This window comes from Sparus aurata, chromosome 6, assembly GCF_900880675.1.
Source record: "Sparus aurata chromosome 6, fSpaAur1.1, whole genome shotgun sequence".
NCBI classification, from domain to species: domain Eukaryota; kingdom Metazoa; phylum Chordata; class Actinopteri; order Spariformes; family Sparidae; genus Sparus; species Sparus aurata.
The window spans coordinates 998,692-1,017,396 of record NC_044192.1 but is presented as its reverse complement, the minus strand read 5'-3'; positions in this window follow the sequence as shown (position 1 = coordinate 1,017,396).

Below are 18,705 nucleotides of genomic sequence, written 5' to 3'. Positions count from 1 at the left end.
GAACAGTGACATAGAATTTGTCTTCAAAATAAGAGCTTTACATTGCACCCCATTGGAGTTTAGAACTGGGTTCTTAATGGGGGGCTTTTAATTTGAAAGTAGTGACCGTTCCTAGCTCGCTGCTACAACAACAAGCTAACACAACCAAACAGCTACAGAGACCGAGGAGACGCTGCATCTCCTGGATCTCAGCAGCTGTCCAGTTGTTCATCTTAACGTCCGCGGATGAAGTGATGGACTGACTGCTGTGATCAGCTGTTTCCTGGTTTTAGAACTCCCCGGCTGTGGGTCGCACAACAGTGCAGGTCACCGACACCTCCGCCCACCTCACGCAGAGGCCGACACATTGCCGCCTCGTTTTTAGATAGCAGGCGAGGTGGAAATAAGTGTTCCCTCCGAGGAGGAAAATCAGCGGAACAAAACAGACCCCCAATATACCGCCCTCTGTCTAAAACCGCGGACCGAGCCGCCAAAACGACGGGCAAATTGGCGGCTTGGTGCTCTGTCTAAAAACGGCTAGATTTGGCAGCTACAGCTGTAATATCACAGATTCATTGATGGTCCTTCGGACTGCAAGTTACATTATGATGATTTGTTGTTGGTCTTCACACAGAGCTTTTTAAACTGCTGCACCGATGGCTCACCATCACGCTCGCTTCCTTTTAACACCGAACAACACATCATGTCAGGGCCGTGACACGCCGAGGCCGACAGCCAGCTGCTGACCACTGACATGTGTGTGTGTGTGCTGTGCCACGCACCGTTGGTACCAGTCGGCCCTCGGCTCGGCTGTGGCTTATTTTCCGACTGAGCAGGTACAATCGGCTGCAGAGCCCATCAGACAGACAAATCGCCCTGACTGACTGTTCAGCTGAGCGAATCGTGCATGGGAAGAAATATGAGGAAAGAAAAGGAACCTGCAGATCGTCGCTGTAGGATCCACGATTCCACCTCAGCCTCTTCGTCAGGGACGTCTGCAGCTTTCTGTCTTTCCGTCTTGTATTTCCAACATACAAGCTAGCTGGCCGTCAGGTGTAGTCTTTGCAGCTCAGGCGGCGTGAAGCGGCACAACAGTCGGCAGCACTTTCAAGATAATAACACGGCAATTACAATCATTTCCTGTCCAGGTTAGATGGAGGTTGATCTCATGCTCTGCTCGAGGGGAAGGAGCTCCAACACCTCCAGCTGTCTACACAGTTTTCTTATTTTTGGTTGCCGTTCTCTTTCTTTGAGTTAGCTGCTACCTGCTGCAAGCTGCTTTTCAGTCTCGCTGTGCTGGATCGCACTCATAACACCTCGTCAGCTCGCTGTTTTCCTGCAGACATCAGTTTGCAGCTGTGACCACCTCTAAGGCCGCTCAGAGGTTCAGCAGCAGCCACACAACAAGCAGTCTGTGTACGTATCATACAGAATTGCAGGGCTGGACTACGGTGCAACATTTGCTCGTGATTCCAGTTTTCCTCGCTGCTTCAACAACTTCTCTTTCTCCCTGACGAACCTTTGGGACACCTTTGACTCTAACACCTCCACTTCTGTGTTCACACCTTCACAGCACGTCGTTTTTCCTCGTCTATAATCTGAAATGTTTTCCTTGAAGCACAAATACGTCAAAACCGTATTTCACCGTATACTGTGTTCATACGATGGTCTGCAGTTTGTATCAAACATGGTTTAGATTGAGAGAAAATAACAGACATCACAGCTGCAGACTCACAAAACGATCCTCAGATTGTCCGGAGAAAAATCTAAACATTTTCTCCTCACCCTCGTCCTCGTCCTCTCTTCTCTCTTCCAATGTTCATTTTAAAAATCAGCGAAGTTTAATGTCTCTCTGTCTTCTTTTTTTCCTCGTTTACGCCCTTAATTATTGATGCTGCCTGCCGATGCTCGTCCCCTGCAGTGTGCCGGGAAGCCGGGTCATTACATTCGGAGAGACGGAGGGTGACAGAGAGAGAGCGATGGTGGGAGAAAATGAGAAAGATGATACAGTGAGGAAGCAGGAAGGGGGGAGGAGGGGAGAGATAAGAATGGATAGAGGGGAGGAGAGAGAGAGGAAACACACACACACACACACACACACACACACAGGTGGCGGGGGACGGAGAATGTAATTAATAATCACAGTGGGAAGCGTTTCACAGCTAAGTGCACTTCCTGGCTCCTCCCCAGACTCTGCATGTGAATGTGTGAATGAGTGTGTGTGTGTGTGATTGCATGTGCATTACTGTACATGTGTGTCACGTGTGTGTGCACATGTGTGTGCACATGCATGTATACTGTCTCCAGACATTTAATCCATCTCCTCTTCTTCTTCTTCTCAGCCTGCTCACCTGTTCAGGTGTTCCTGCAGACACAGCGGGAGCATTTCCTCACAGCGTATTAAAACAGACTCCCTGAGGACTGGAGGTCAGATCAGATCCTACAAATACAAACTGAGTTGATTCCACTGGATGATAGATCCTCTCGTCAGAACAGCTCTTCTCTCTGTAACCATCGGAGGAGGTGGAAGAGTCTGAATGGATCATTGATACATCTGAGGACAAACCAACTACAGTCACTGTTAACGGGACATAACTTGATTTTTAAATGTCTCACTGAGAGAAGAAGAGGCAGAAACATTTTATTTTTAGTTATAAATATGGAAGTGAAATTTTCCTTCAGCTGTTCATTCAGTCTGATGCAGCAGCTGGTTCAGAGGTTTGATTGTTTTAAATGTCCGTCTGTCGTCTCTGCAGCCTTAAAAACAGAAGACGAATGAAACCAGTCTTGATCCGATTCCATACCAGAACAAAATGTTAATATTTAATACTGATTTGTTGCACAAATGTTCACTCTCCATGTGCATGAGCTGACCTTCATGTGGAGACAGAGAGTTCATCGCCGTCGTCAACTGATAAAATTAAAAACAGCTGCAACGTAATGAAATGTTTTAATCACATCCCTGGTTTTGCAGAAACATAATCTCAATCTCAATTTCAACAGATTCCCATTTAGAAATCTGAAATCTGTGAATAACTCAGGCTACAACTTCATGAATTTACGTGAGGTGATCGAGCACTAAACAGGCTGCAAGATGAAATGTTGTGTGAATATTCCACGTCCTGTTTGCCTCCTAAATCCTCCACTGGACATTTAACTCCTCGTCTTTCTAGCCGGCACAATAATAGACAACGTGTTTATTTTATTGTCTTTGGTGTCACTGATTTATCCTTGAAGAAGCATCGTAGAAATGTAGAGTTTCTTTACCGTATCCAGTGTGGTGACGCGGGTCATCTGAGCCGCCTTCGTCACCCAGATCTTGACCCAGATTACACACGGGTCAGACGGCTACACATCCAGAAGTGGAGCTCCTCATTTCAGGAAAGACGTGATCTTCACACAATCAGAGGTATATTCACAGAGTTTTCATCAACACGTCGACACAGAATGTTACAAAACATCTTTCTAGTTCTGGACCGGCAGTATTTTACAGCACAAGTGGTAGAAAGATGATGAAACGGCGTGCAGTATGAGAGGGTGTGTCCTCAAACATTTGAATTTCAGTGTTGTGTCCGCGGTCAGCAACGCAGCGTGAGGCTGGTTTTTTGCCATGATTGGTCACTTAACAGAAAAAATTGTTCCCATCACGAGCACTCCTTACTAGTTAAAGGTTTCTCAATTTTTGAAATTGCTCTGCGCTGCAGTCGCCCTGCGCGGGGCCTTTTCATAATGGCCACTTTCCATCAACCTCTCCAACGACTGTCATAAAAAAAGTGCTGGCAATTTGAAAAACGAAGATGACTGTGAACAAACTCTGCTGCTCTCCTTCTCCTCACACACACACATGCAGGTGTTAAAGCACCGGAATGGAGCGCCTGGTTCTGGAGCTCGGATGTTTCAGACAGTCGCGCTCGTGTGGCTGTGAGACATCAGACCGCTGGAGTGATGTCGCTTCCTGCTCGCTTGTGTTTCTGAAATCCACGGATGCTTCTTCGGATTACAAGTTGCATCGTGATGATTTGTTGTTGGTCGTTACAAAGAGCTTTTTAAACACAGATCCACAACATTTCCACCACTCAAACCTCAGCTGGACCAAACAGAACATTAATGACGTGAGACACCGTCTGTTCACTGTTCATTCAACTGCAACCACAGCTGGATACATAACATTAACTACAGATACACAATAAGGATGTTTTTCAGCCGATACTGATAAGACAGCAATGAAAATAATTTCTGAAAGTGTTGGATGTATTTTGTGTGCATGTCTGCGTCGTGTTACATCCGTGACACCGTGACACGGCTGCTGGAGTGGATCACAGCGTCCCTAAAGCTCACCACTCTGCTCTGCGGAGAATTATTCATCTGCTTGGTGATTAAAATAACGTGAGGTCAAAGTTTTGGTCAGAGTCAACGATAACACAGTTTTTCACCTGTTTCTTGGTGTTTGGTGCAAATCATTTTCTGTGGTCGGACAGATACGTGTCCGCTGCGTTACGTCTCCACCAAACCAGCAGAGCTGATGGTTTCACTCTAGTCTCTGTATAAACTTCCAGCAGTTCCGCTGCGTATCCGGAGTCCAGAACCCTCCAGAACAGATACGCTGCACTTCTATATCTGGCAGATGTTGGAGCACAACGCAGCAATTCAGCTGAATTTAGCACCGAGCAGACAGGAAGTCACGCACCGAAACAACAATATAACATCCTGTTACTTTTCAAAATAAAACACCAGCATACAAATCTCAAAAAAGAGACAAACACACACTCTTCTGCTAATCCTTCGATCGGGAACACTTCCTGTTGTTTTTATAACACAGACCTATAACTGTGGTCTCGAGTGATGATGTGATTATCGCGGGAACTCCTCGGCCTCGCGACACCAGTTGTTGACAGCACTGGGCCGTGGCGGACTCAAAACGCAACCAGTGGGGGTTACCGGACGGAGGAGCTAAACCGGATCGGAGCCGTAACGCAGACTGTTACAGACTGTTTGAGATGCATGAAATCAAGTTGTTGTTAAACCGTCGTCAGATGAGTTTATAGTGGTATCGTCTGCGTGATTATGGAAGTCGATGTTGTGATTTCTAACAGTGTTGCTGAGCGCTAACAGGCTGAGAAGAAGTGGGCTGAAGTCAGAGCCCTGCGGGACGCCGTGTGTCAGCAGGAGTGGTCATCCATGTCTGCGGTGGCAGAAGTGAGTAAGACAACCATTGAGGGATCCATTCTGTCAGAAAGTTGGAGAAGAGTCACGCAGTTCAGCAGGCAGCGCTACGAATCCAACCAATCGGCTTCCTTACTGTTTTTTCCGTGCACCTTGCCCTGGAACGATCCCACGGCAGCTCTCCGTCCAAATCTGGAAAACCTTGCAGCGGTTTTTCTCTCGCTGTTCTGACCCCGGCTGTTCGGGGAAAACCAGCCGAAAACAAAACAACAGAAACACTTTCAGAAACACTGTTTACTAAGAATTCAGTAAAGAGTTGCAAAAACACCCCGGTGTAAAGATCCTGCACAACTTTCAGAACATCACTTTGCTAAAAAACAGGACTTTGCACTTTTTTACGACCCTGTGCCCGACAGGCAGAGGAAAAGTGTGTGTGTGTGTGTGTGTGTGTTGGTGTGTATTTGAATGTGTGTGTGTGTGTGAGAGAGAGAGAGAGACCATGCAGAATATAGAGTTTATATGTAGATACTAACAATGCATGTGTGGTTGTTTGTGTGAAGGGAGTGTGTTGTGTTTACACTGCACTTGTAAGTGTGTGTTTGTGTGTGTGTGTGTGGAGAGAGAGAGAGAGAGAGCGAGCTGCAAACCTGCAGCTGAAGAGTAATGCTCTCTATCTCTGGAGGCAGACTGTCTGAACACTGAATATCTCTTCGGGTATATACAGTCCGCTCCGTCTGCACAACACACACACACACACACACACACACACACTCTCTCTCTCTCACGCACACACACACACACACACACAGGAGAGACACTACACCTTCTCTCGCTGAGCGCTACATCCTTACAGCAGCACACATTTTCCTTCCTGCTGCCTCCCCAACCTTCCTGTTTCACCGCTGTATCCACACACACACACACACACTCACACACACACACACATACACACTTACACATACACACACTTACACATACATGCATTTCCAGCTGAAACATGGTGGCAGCCCGAGGCGGAGAGGGCAGCGCGGCAGGAGAGCGGCTGAAATGGAGCCGGGCCAGACAGACAGCAGAGTCAGGACGGCTTCATCGCCTCTGGACAGAATAATATGAACGAGGTCTTCCTGTTCAGCCGGCTGGAGACTTAAAGAGGGACTCTGGAAACCACTAAACCTGGGCTCAGTGCAGCATGAAGAGCCATTCTCAAGCCAACAATATTCACAAGAGCGTTTAAGTAACATGAACTTGTGCAAATTATGGTATATATGGTGGTATGGGAGGGTGTGTGGTTCGGACTGGAACTGGACCCATGTTTCCTTGACAGCACCTTCACATACGTAATATAATTTCATTTTCATCCAACTAGATCAAAGTTACTCCTGTCATTTTAGTTTATTAGCACACAGATGCACAAACGTGCATCGATACACTGTCAGATAAAACGTAAAAAAATCAAGACAGGAAGCAAGAAATATTATTTTCCCCACAATAACTGTTGTAAAGCTGCCAGAGAACAAACCAGCCGGCAGCAGAAACATTTCCCTGCGTGAGGCGGCGCCGGGAGGGCTGGATGTATGTAACTATAATGTTTATGTAATATATGTAACTACAGGAATATGAAATGAGATGTTGGAGGGGAAAATGAGGCAATAATGCGCAGCAGAAGTCCTCCCTGGATAAATAAAGGTTATTAAGTGCATCCTGCGGCACCTCGTGAGGGAAAGGAAATTACTAAAATAAAACAAATTGCAGCTTGTTGAGCATTCATCTCACACACACACACACACACACACACACACACACACACACACTGCCCTCTCAGCTAATCTTCTCCGCTCTAATACACGTGAGGTCATAAAATCTGATTTGCTTCCACTCCTCTTCTGAGAGCCACTAATTCCCAATTTTGCTCTTCCGGTCCGGACCAGTGTTCCCTTCCATTAATTGAGATTCTCACACACACACACACACACACATGCACACACACACACACACACACAGCAGTGAAGCTACCTTTTTATTTTTTGCCGTGTGTGTGGACATGTGCTGTCATTATCAGAGAAATGTCGACGGGGGGTGGAGATGAGACGGTGGTGTAAAATTACAATTAGGGCGGGTGGGATGCAAAACCACAGCCAGGCGAGGAGGGGGGCTTTAATTTAAGACAAAGTGATTTGGATCACAGCGGGAAGAGCTTTATGTTGGAAACATCAAGGGACGAATGGGAAAGAGTTTAAGACAGACGGAGGAAGAGGAGGAGGAGAGTGTGAAGGAACCAGCAGAGATGTCCTTTGATTAAAGTCCAATTGTGGAGATTTGGTTCCTGTTGTTGCTGTTTAATGTCCAGATTTAGGTCATCATGTGAAGCCAGAGACACAATCTTCACTCTTCACTCTCAAAAGAAGTCCATCTGTAATTTCTTCACTCTGATGTCGGTTCAGATGCTCCAGAGATCCGATCTGTCAGGCCCAGTTCACACGTACACGGGTCATTTTTGGAAACAGTGTATAAATAAAAAAAGAAGATCAGCGTCTGATTGTTGTTTTAGCTCCGTTTCTGAAGTAATCCACATCCTACAGCCGTTCACGTGCACGCAGCGTGTAAGTGCCGCTGTAAACAGGAAGCAACGCTGTTTCGTCCATCATTGTCCTTTAACGTCTGACCGTTTGTGTCTTCTCTGAATTTATATTCCAATATAATAACACACACTCTGAGTAACACACTGATAACCGTGTGTCTTTGTTTACTAAAATCTCCATTTCATCCCGTCCAGACGTTCACGCTGACAACAGTGACGAGAGTTAAAGAGTGAAAACTGAACGTGTGCTCATGTTCTAACTTAACGTTTGTTTCGGTTGAATTTTCTCTTCCTCTTTTGTCATGACGCTGTGATTTTGCTCTGGTAAGGTTTAAGAAAACATCACCTGTTCTGGTCGCCATGACCACAGATTTAAATGGCAACTTCCCGTGAAAAACAGCTTTTGTGTCGGAACACGTTCCAGCGGTGTGACTCAGCCTGCGGTCGGCTGTTTGGCAGCTTTGTTGGCTTTTAATAATGTCACCACCTTCACCTCCACCTGCTGCTGCGACAGGCTGCTAATAAGCACGTAATGTGACCTTGATGTGCCGCGTGTTACACGTGTCAACCTCACATGTGACTGTTTAACGTAACATCCTGGAGACCGGCTGACCAGAGAGGGCACGTACTGCACCTTTATGATGTTAATTGTTGAGTTCATTATCCCAAATGTCAAAATGTATCACAAAAAAACAATTTACAAGCCCGGAAATATCCAGAATGTAACTCGAGGTAATGAGGAGAGAAGTTTCGTACGAGTTCGTAACATGAACGCAGCGAGTTTCCATTCTGGGTCGTATCTGGCGTCTCACTGGTTCCCGTCACTGCTCGACTTCTTTAGCAGCAATGTTTTAGTTCTGAATGCCAACTTAACACAATCCCTACTCTGTTCTGGAGCCATATTTTGTTAAACATATGGCTGGACGCACACACAGACAGAAAGTTTAGATGGATTGTCATAAAACTGGGTCGTCGTCAGGAGCCGGGCTGGTGACAGCTGTCAGGAAGGTCCCTGTAATGAATCTACTGTATCCCGTCTGTCAGACCCGTCTATCACTCTGGACACGAAGCTTAAAGATGCACACGGTATTAAATATTACAATAAGCACAACAGGGACGGTCCTGTCAGCGCCGCTCTCTCTGAATATATCCTCATCTTCTCCTTCAGTCTCTCGTTGCCGTCGGCGGCACAGAAACGTCAGTCGGTCGGTCTCTTCCTGCTCCCAGGACACGCTGACACCAGACGAGTCAGAGCAGGACCGCGTAATTACAACACTTTGATCCGACGAGCGTTATGATGATTTTCATTAAGTCCATTTGTATCAGGGGTGGTCCCGGTGTGAGCTGCAGCCATAATGACACTAACACAGCTTTATTTATACACAACACACACATCGTCTCTTTCCCACACGGCTGCGTCGCTCCACAGGTGTGAGGCTGTCGTGACCACATAATTGTGACTTGTAACATAATTGTATCTGTTCCTGTTGTGTAATTGCAGTTGTTCTCGCTGGTTAACCCTCACAGGTAATGCACTAACTATCATTTAATGTCATTATCAACAACACTTGGATCTGTGAGGACTGTTGATTACTGTTGTGGGTCCTGATTGTGTGCAGATGAGTGAATCAGTGTTCTTTTGTTTTAAATATCCTTCAGTCGAGGTAATTGTTCCTTCCACCCACCGACTTTGACTTAACAAACTTTACAAGAGGCAGCGAGTTCTGCTGTGAGGAGACACGTGAAGTTTCATCTTGTAGTCGGTGAGTTTAATAATGTTTTTTTTGAAGTTAGATGCCTGAAATAAAGTCCACGGTCACCAAAATCATTTCAGAGACACCAACGTGTTCGTCGTGAAGAGAACAGATCGTACAGTCTCATCCTCGCTCTGCTCTGATTGGTCCATGCGGACAAACTCTGTCATACCGATCAGAACCAGCTGAGTGATGAGTGTCTCCAGATTGTTTTTATTCAGCGACGCCTGATGACGATCTCCAAACATCGCTCTGTCAAATGAAATGTGCAGGCAGTTATCAGCACAGAGCAGAACTTTAGTCTGAAGGCGACACCGTCTCCAACACCGACCAGAACCGTCCTTGGATCTCACCCTCACCCAGACAGAGAGCAGATACTCAGCAGCTTATATCTATATTTCCTTCCTTCAGCTTGATGTTCAGCTTCTTCTGGATGCTGAGGCTCGCTCAGTAATCAACACAAGTCTTAAATATCCAGCAGGACTCACTCCAGGTCAGAAGTGTTCTGTGTTATCCACAGTTTAATAAAAGGGTTTCACACCTGCTGTCTGCTGAACTAAATCATTATTTGTTTCATCCTGCAGAACGGGCAGCTTGTTGGGAAATAACAAATATAGAATTGATAAACAGCGTGGTGGCGTCCAAAGAAAAGATAAGAAAAGAAAAGAAAAGAAAAGAGCGCCATTATGAAAAAAACAAAACCCACGGGCACAATGAGCACTTACCACCACAGTTGTATAAAACATAAATTGCAGAGTGGTATCCCACAGATTACCACTTCCATTTCCTCGTGCTGTTTATTTTTAGTGCTCCTCCGTCTCCTCATTACCACCTCCTGCAGTCCCTCCCTCCGTCTCCCCGCAGAGCCACTCCTGCTGCCACCACTCCTGCTGCCACCGCCACCTTCCTCCAGCTCCGCGCTGGAAGAACTGGGGCAGGCAGCTCCTTAATTACTTCATTAATTTTAATCTGATCCAATTAATTACATTTTCTCAAACTCTCCCTGCTCTTCGTTCTAGTAGGTTGGAAGTTCCCTCGGACGCCAAGTGCCACTGCGGGAGACCTTGCATGTCCTCTGGTGCGAGAGATGGAAAAAAAAAAAACCCTCCTTGCCGCTCCACTCCTGCTGAATCAATTATTTTTCTCCCCTGGCAAAACAAAGACCCCCTTTTCCTTGTTATTCTGTAATTATTCAGCCCGGTGCTCTGTCCAATTTTGTGCCTTGACAGCACTTAAGTAGCTTGTGAGTTTAACCCCTCTCCACCTCCGCCTGCCACCGCCGGCAGCCGGGCGAGTCGGCGCTGCTTCACCGCTCTGCCTTTTGTCAGAACACACCGGGGGGGAAACTTCGCTGCGTGGGCAAAATATTTGAGGACAATCAGCGAGAGATGACTTGAAATTTTTTGGTGCTGGAGGGCACGCTGCACCGTCACACCGCTAAACTGCTGAGTTATTCCCTGTCATTTTCTAATCAGCCTTAAATTTATTGGTTATGCGGGGTAATTATCAGTCTTGACAGTTATTTTTGCATTCGTCAGCCGAGCCTCTGGGTGAACGCTTCGAGCATATTGATACTGATGCGATGTGCTGGGGGTTATTAGTGTGTCAGAGGGATTAGGTGGTGTTTAGTGAGTTTGCTCGTGTGATGGGGGCATGACTAGAATAAGTGAGTCAACTCCTCAGTTTAAACTCTGCCTGTGAGTAGAGTCTGTGTCGAAACACCCTAAATAATACAACAAAACTTCACAAGAAACCCGAGGACAGCTGAGGAGGAGCTACGTAGACGGGACGGCAGGATGACGAACATATCGCTGTAAAGTCGTATAAAAAACCAAATCCTTGTACCTGTAGTGACAGAAGAGACTCAGAAAACGTCGTATGACGATTCCCAAAATGACATGATTGACGTACGTGATGGTGGTCGGCAGGATATTAAATATAATATTTTCCCTTTAAGGAGATTTTGATACATTGAGAAAGTTATTTTAAGGCCATATTTTTCACAATAAATGTAGAATAAATCTGGGCAACACAGCCCGATACGTAGACGAGGCGTGATGTCACGTACGTGAGGTTAACATCGTTAAACTGACGCAGTTTGTTTGGGGTACTGAAACTTCACGCAGCTTACGATCCATTTTTATAATCACTAATTAATTAAGTAAACTCATGGCTTGTCTTGTGTTGTTATTTGAGACCTGGAAGAAAACAGAACCGGTCCAGTTGTCTCTGCAGTGCCGACAGTAATACCACCAGAAACATGAGCGGGAACAGTCGACTGTCGCCCCTTAAAGTTTCATTACATTCATCATATAAATGAAGTATTTGTTTAATTAAGCGTCACAAAAGTGAGTGAATGACTTCATGCTTCTGTCACATTTACACTAAACAATTAAGTTAATGTAATTTTTCTGTCTCATCTGGAAGAACGATCGACATCTTCAGCTTTGGTCCAACAGATCAGATCAACATGACCTCTGAAAAACAAAACGGGGCCACAAAAACGGCTAAAAGTTGGTGTTGGACTGGAAGTAGAAATTGTTTAGTTCACCTGCTGCTGTATGACCACAGACACCTGGCTGAGTTCTGACTGCAGTTTCCTGTTCTGGACACCTTTACAATGCAAACCAGCATCACTTACCTGCAGTCGATGCTCGGGTTGCCAACCGTCCCCTGAAAAATGGAATCGTCCTGTCTTTAGAAACAAAGTTACGCGTTCCATACTGAGCTGAAAAGTGACGCACTTTGTTACGTATTTCCGTGAGAATCAAAATGGTCTTTAAAACGTCAGTGGAATCAATGAACGACAGGGCGTTTTATCTGAACATTTACGGTAATCTTACTGCCAGCCCTCTCCTGCTCTGTGACCAATGAGCTGACAGCACACTCACACACGAGAATAACAATGCAGAATCCGGCTCTTCTCATTGGTCGAGGTACTGTCGCTTGCAAGAAGATACCGGAAGACAAGAAGCTGGGGCAGCTGGGAAAACAAACCAACATGGATTACGCGGTTACTCCTTCAAGAAAAAAAAAGAAAAGGCTGCAAAAATACAGACTGGAATGGGAAAAAGAAAACATGTGGCTGGAGAAAGTGTAGATAATGACTGCCGGCACACTTTTTCTTTAGCCCATGGTGGTGAACGCAACCGGGTCAGCCGGCTCTGCCAACTGGGTGTCCCTTATTTATTTTTCAGGGAGTTGGCGACCCTAGTTGATGCTACCGGCCTGAACCGAGCCCACGCTCCCCTCACCTCTCCTACAGTGCTGCAAGAGGCAACACATCTTACACATGAACAAAAGACGGACAGAAACACACGAAGCCTCCTGATCACTCAGTAATTGGAATCCGTGTACCAATCCCGTAACTGCTGACTGCTTCAGTGGAGCTTCAGACTCTGCACCGCCTCCTCCGTCTCCAGCTCAGGTGTCGGCAACTGTAAAACACTTATTTGCCGTGATGGTGTGGAGAGATGCAGGCAGGTTAGCGAGGTCGGCAGGGTCGCCTCCCCTGACATCAGTCCATCACATGAACCAACTACCCACTGTGCTGCTGACGCTGGAGGTGAGAGGAAGACACAAAAACATCAAACTGTATTCCATCCCATGTGGAAATTATCAAATGTTCCAGTTACTAGTGAAGCGTTCAGCTCCGTCTCCTGGATAAATGTGAGCAGTTGATGTTTCTGCAAACCGCAGAGACGTCGGAGGTGAACAGACGAGTCGTATCACGTTCACAGCGTCTGCTTATTAACTGACTTTCACAATCAGACGGCCGCAGCTCAACACAAAACAAACGCACAAGTCGGAACATAAAGAAATTGAACTCATCTGTGATTTTACAGAAACTAACAGAGCTGACATTTGTTCTGTAAAGTCGATCTGATCAGCCTCACCTGAGCGGCATCACCTGAGGACGTTCATCAGACGTCACACTCCGGAGACGCTGAAGGCTTTAATAACGTTCCTCTCACATGCAGTTTATCTTCAGCTAGACGAGGAAAGACCTTCACATCGTCCCTCAGACACAAACAGTCACTGTGCGGTCCAGATAAAGTGTCAGATGACATTCAACAATTAAAAATACATTCCTACGCCCAGAGCACCTGTGGCAGTCTGCTGTACACTGACAGAAGTATAAATCAGCCTCAAGGCCCCGGTGTGGATCAGAACCGGGCCTCCTGCTCTGCTGACATCCTTCCTCTAATGACACCAGGTACTTTGCATGAATTAGTGCCATCACGAACGCTCAGCTCATTATTCCGCCACATAAGTTTTATGAAGTGAGTGAGTAAACTACCTCTTATATAACAGAGTGCAACTAAACATAGCTGAACAGAGGCACTAAATTACTGAGACAAGGAAGCACTCAGTCCAAACAGGCTGGTATTATAAAAAGGACCCGGCAACAAACGAGGTGGCGGCGGAGGGAAGAGAGAAGCTAATCTGTCTGAGTAATTGTGTCCTATTTAGATGAGGACAAAAAAAATAAGACTGGTGAAGAAGCAGAGGAGGGAAAAATTAAACCACATAATATTTTACTGAAGACGTCACGGTGATTAAAAACTCTCCCTGTTGTTGGAGTTCAGCTCAGGAAACTGAAACAAGGTAAGATCAGTCGGACAGTTAACACTCAGCTTTACCCAGCAGCTGGTTAGCTTAGCACTGATGGGTGAGAGGATGACTTGGATGGAAAACACAATGAGGTCATGATGTTGAGTAACCGTAACTATCGGCAGCTCGTAAGTCAGCTGACAGATTCTCTGCCACATGATGACGGAAACGTCTGGATAACAAGATGAGACCTGTGAGGGTTCATTCAGAAACACGGGTGCAATTCAAAAGCTTCAGCTGCAACATCTGAATCCAACGTCACTAAAGTCCAACTTCAACTTCCTCCTCGTTTGTGTTTGTGTGACAGCGATCAGGCAGGAACAACAACCCAACACAGACTGAACTGAACACCGGACCTGAAAACAACCTGAACTGATGAGGGGACGAGGTGCAGGTGGAGAGACGGGTGGAGGAGCTGCAGCACATTCAGGAAAACACCTGCTGAGTCTCAGTTCAGGGTGTGCATCCTCTGAAGGACTCGGCCTTTGTGGTCTTTGAAGGCGAGTCCTTCAGAGAGACCTTATTAACCTCGTCAGCCGTTGTTAAATAAGTGAAAATGCCATTCATATTCTGCATATAGATTCTGATTAGTGGCCATAATGTCGTAACCATCCAAAGTAGACTCACCACCAGTTATCAGATTGTCAAATGATGATATATGATCCTGTAGAAGTCACAAATCTGTATGAAATCAATCTTGTTTTGAGAAAAACACGTTTTATTCGTGATGTCATGGAGAAGTACTACACTACCCACAATCCTATAGTGTAACAGCGACGTCTCTGATTGGTGGAGCTCGCTGTTACCATGGAAATGTTTACAAAACCCGCGAATTTCATGTTAGCTAGTTACTGCTAACACTGAACTCTACGATCGATGAAATTTGCGGGTTCGGTAAACATTTCCATGGTAACAGCGAGCTCCACCAATCAGAGACGTCGCTGTTACATTCGCAATGGTTTATGGGATGAGTAGTTGCTTTACTCCTAACATAATTATGTACACAGTCTCTTTATCTTCGTTTTCCAAATTTTTTTTTGCACCGAATTAAATGTTTTATGGTCACGATTCATCTCCCAGCTGATTGGCCTAAAACTCTTTATATAAGGATTTACTGAAACGTCAATGGAGTCAATAAATGGCAAATTCACTTTCGGAACCGGAGCCGTTAAAAAAGTGGGCGGTCACTGTTGAGCTCTATGTGACGGTCTAGCCTTTGGAGCATTTCCTGGTTGCGTTACCAGATGTTTTACTCTTACGTCACCATTTCTGCCGCCCAGGCCCGTGAAAGTGACGATCTACGCCACGTGATGTCGCCATTTTCTCTCTTTCTTTCTTCTTTTTTGGACGCACAAAGAATCTTGGGATATGTGAGGCCACGAAGGATCGTAGCGGTGCATCCTCCAGAAACAGGGAGAAGAAGGAGCATCTGGACGAGCCTTCAGACTGGGACAGACTTCACACGGTGTTCTGACGTAATTGGCCTTTAAATGCTCCTCTGAAGGACGCAGACCTGAACTGAGACTCAGCAGGTGTGAACAGGGCGGACTAACGAAGCTGATGACGGGCAGGTGTGAAGGGAAACTGACCACAAAAACCCAGAAAACACAATAAAAACCAGACAGTAAGAATAAAATGTTCCAGCCTGCAGCGTGATGAACGTTCTGATGATTCAGGACCAACTTGCTCTTTATATGAACCTGTTGAATGTTTCTCAGAGGAAAAAAAAAAACCCACATTAACAAAAACAGATTGAAAAATATGAAAGTTTGAGGCGATGAGCTGATGTGAGGCTCATAACTGCGAGGTATGAAAATTAAAATGTCGTGTTTGTCTTTGGATGCCGAGAGCTTAAAGTCAGATTAGAGCGCGATGTGTAAACAGTCATGAATCACTGTAATTGCAGACGCTCTTATAATGAAGCGCTGCAGATAACAAGTGTACGTACGTTACTGAAGAAGGATCAGGGGAGGAGAGAGAGTGTGTGCTGACTCTGACACACACACTCATTTGTTATATTCCAAGTTTGAGATAAAGAGACAACAGCAGACGAGTGTCAGTCAGACTGAACAGAGTCACATTAACACCAGCGTGAGAGCAGCCGAGAGGACAGAAAAACACCCGGGAGAGAAACGAGCCGATCTTCAGGGATCGGCCTCGCTCTTATCGCCACAGTCCATGTGGGCAGGAAGCAAACAGAGACAAACTAAACTCTCAATAAAGCAGACAAACCCAAACTGTGTGCTCAGATACACACCTGGCTGCTGTTAAAACACAATGACAAATTGAGAAACGGCTTCTCTTCGAAATTGGTTTAGAAATGGGTTTTTACTTTTTATACTGATCTCTGCACAGTTTTCCCCAAAAATAGAGCCTGAAAAAAGTAAAACGACCCCGAGGCGATCAATCTGAGACAGTGACATCACTATCACCTGCTGCCAGAGAGCTCTGTGAAATGTAAAACTGTACGCTGTGTTTATGGGCTGGTTTTTTACTCCGACTGGTTTTTCATTCTTAATTGAATTTGACTAAATGTTGAGTGAGAAGGATTTACCTTCCTGCCTACAGAGATGTGGATCTGTGCCTGTGTTCACTTCATTATTTATTATAGAACAATTAAGATAAATCCGCCAATAACGTCATGAGAATTTTCCTTTTTGAGTGAACCTTTCCTTTAAAGGGATATTCCGGTGTAAGTTTAATCCATGGTCTAAATCACAGTGAAACTGTGTTAGACTCCCTCTCGAGAGATCAAGTTAGCAGACCGCTAATTTACGGAGTTTTATCAACCTCAGAAACGACCGCACGACAACAATACACTGCAGTAAATGGATCCAAATATAAACCGCCACCAAAAAGCCACAAATAATGCTCAGAACAGCACCAAACTTCAGCAACAGTACAAATAGGGTCTCAGCACATAGTCCGGGGCATCTAACCTCCGCTAGCTTAGCTGGATTTCTACTGTGAAGCTAAAAACAGAGTTCAACTCTCCTCCATCAGCTTCCGGGTCGGGGAAGTCCCGACGCGACGATTACCGAGTGCGGTTAGAAATGCTCAATTCCGTTCTTTTCCCTGTCCGCTCTCGATAATAACTGTTATAAACTGGCAGGTAAGACACATATGAACTTTGATTGCTTTTCCATGGAGTCATAATCATACATTTTCATCCATGAGCCGCGGAACTCTACTGCACTCGGTAATCGACTCGTCGGGACTTCCCGTCAACAGGAAGCTGCTGCAGAAGAGTGGTAAATTTAGTCAGCTTTTCAGTAGAAATCCAGCTAAGCTAGCGGAGGTTAGATGCCCCGGACTATGTGCTGAGACCCTATTTGTACTGTTGCTGAAGTTTGGTGCTGTTCTGAGCATTATTTGTGGCTTTTTGGTGGCGGTTTATATTTGGATCCATTTACTGCAGTGTATTGTTGTCGTGCGCTCGTTTCTGAGGTTGATAAAACTCCGTAAATTAGCGGTCTGCTAACTTGATCTCTGGAGAGGGAGTCTAACACAGTTTCACGCTGATTTAGACCATGGATTAAACTTACACCAGAATATCCCTTTAACTAAGGACTCCACTTTGACCAGATGACTTGAGTCACACGTCGGCCTTTTCATATCCAGAAGAACTGACGTCATGAGATGTTTGGAGGAGCTGAACAACCCAAACAGGCGTGTGAACAATGAAAGCACGGCAGTCAGACGTCGGCTGCACTTATTTCCACGTTAGCGCTCCTGTTTGCAGCGACACACCTGCAGTCGAGCTCCTTCAGCTCCACAAACACTCGCCGAGGTGACGGGTAACACAGTTTTTAATAACAGCCGAGGGGAGCTGCAGCAGGGTGGAGGAGACACACTCAGTTAGCACTCTGATTGGTTTCCTCATTTAACATCCACACTGTGCTGCAGCAGTGACACCGTCTCACCTTCTCTACCTGCCTTGATTTTCCGGCCCTGTTAGGAGATTTAAACTGGCAGCCGTCCGGTTACAAACCCGGTTTTCTCCCAATTAACCCCGGACACACGGCGATGTGCAGAGCGAGCAGCTGCAGACACCTCTGCCGCTAACTGACCTGCTTTTTTATTCCTGGAGCATCGAGCCACGAGCTGAACTTCAGAGAAGGAAACCAGGTGACGAGGGCCGAGCAGAGCGGAGAGCTCACTCTGCTTCGCCCTCGCATTTCTGTCACGTTCCATTTCCCATCTCATTCAATCATTGTGTCGACCCGGCAGTCAGTCAGCTCCTCTGCCGGCCAATAACAAATAATAAAAACGTCAGACTCCAGGTAGTTCAGGGATTTCTGCGTTCCATCACACGCCATCGCTGCGACACTTTTAATGATATTCATGCAGTTATTGGGGGAAATTATTAAATAAACGCAGATGAGGAAGCGTGTGGGAGAGGGATTATGCATTTCAAATCGTCCTGGGCGCGACGTAATAAGTGTATCCGACACCTTGAGGAGGAAACTGATTGCTTCTGTTCATGTGGGTGATATTTTCCATGTCGACCACAGTGCGAGGAAATAATTACAAAAAACTATCTTCTTCCACACCCAATTGCTTCCTCCGCGTCGCCCTCGCTGAGCGAGTGTGTCAGCGAGCGTCTACGTCTGAGAG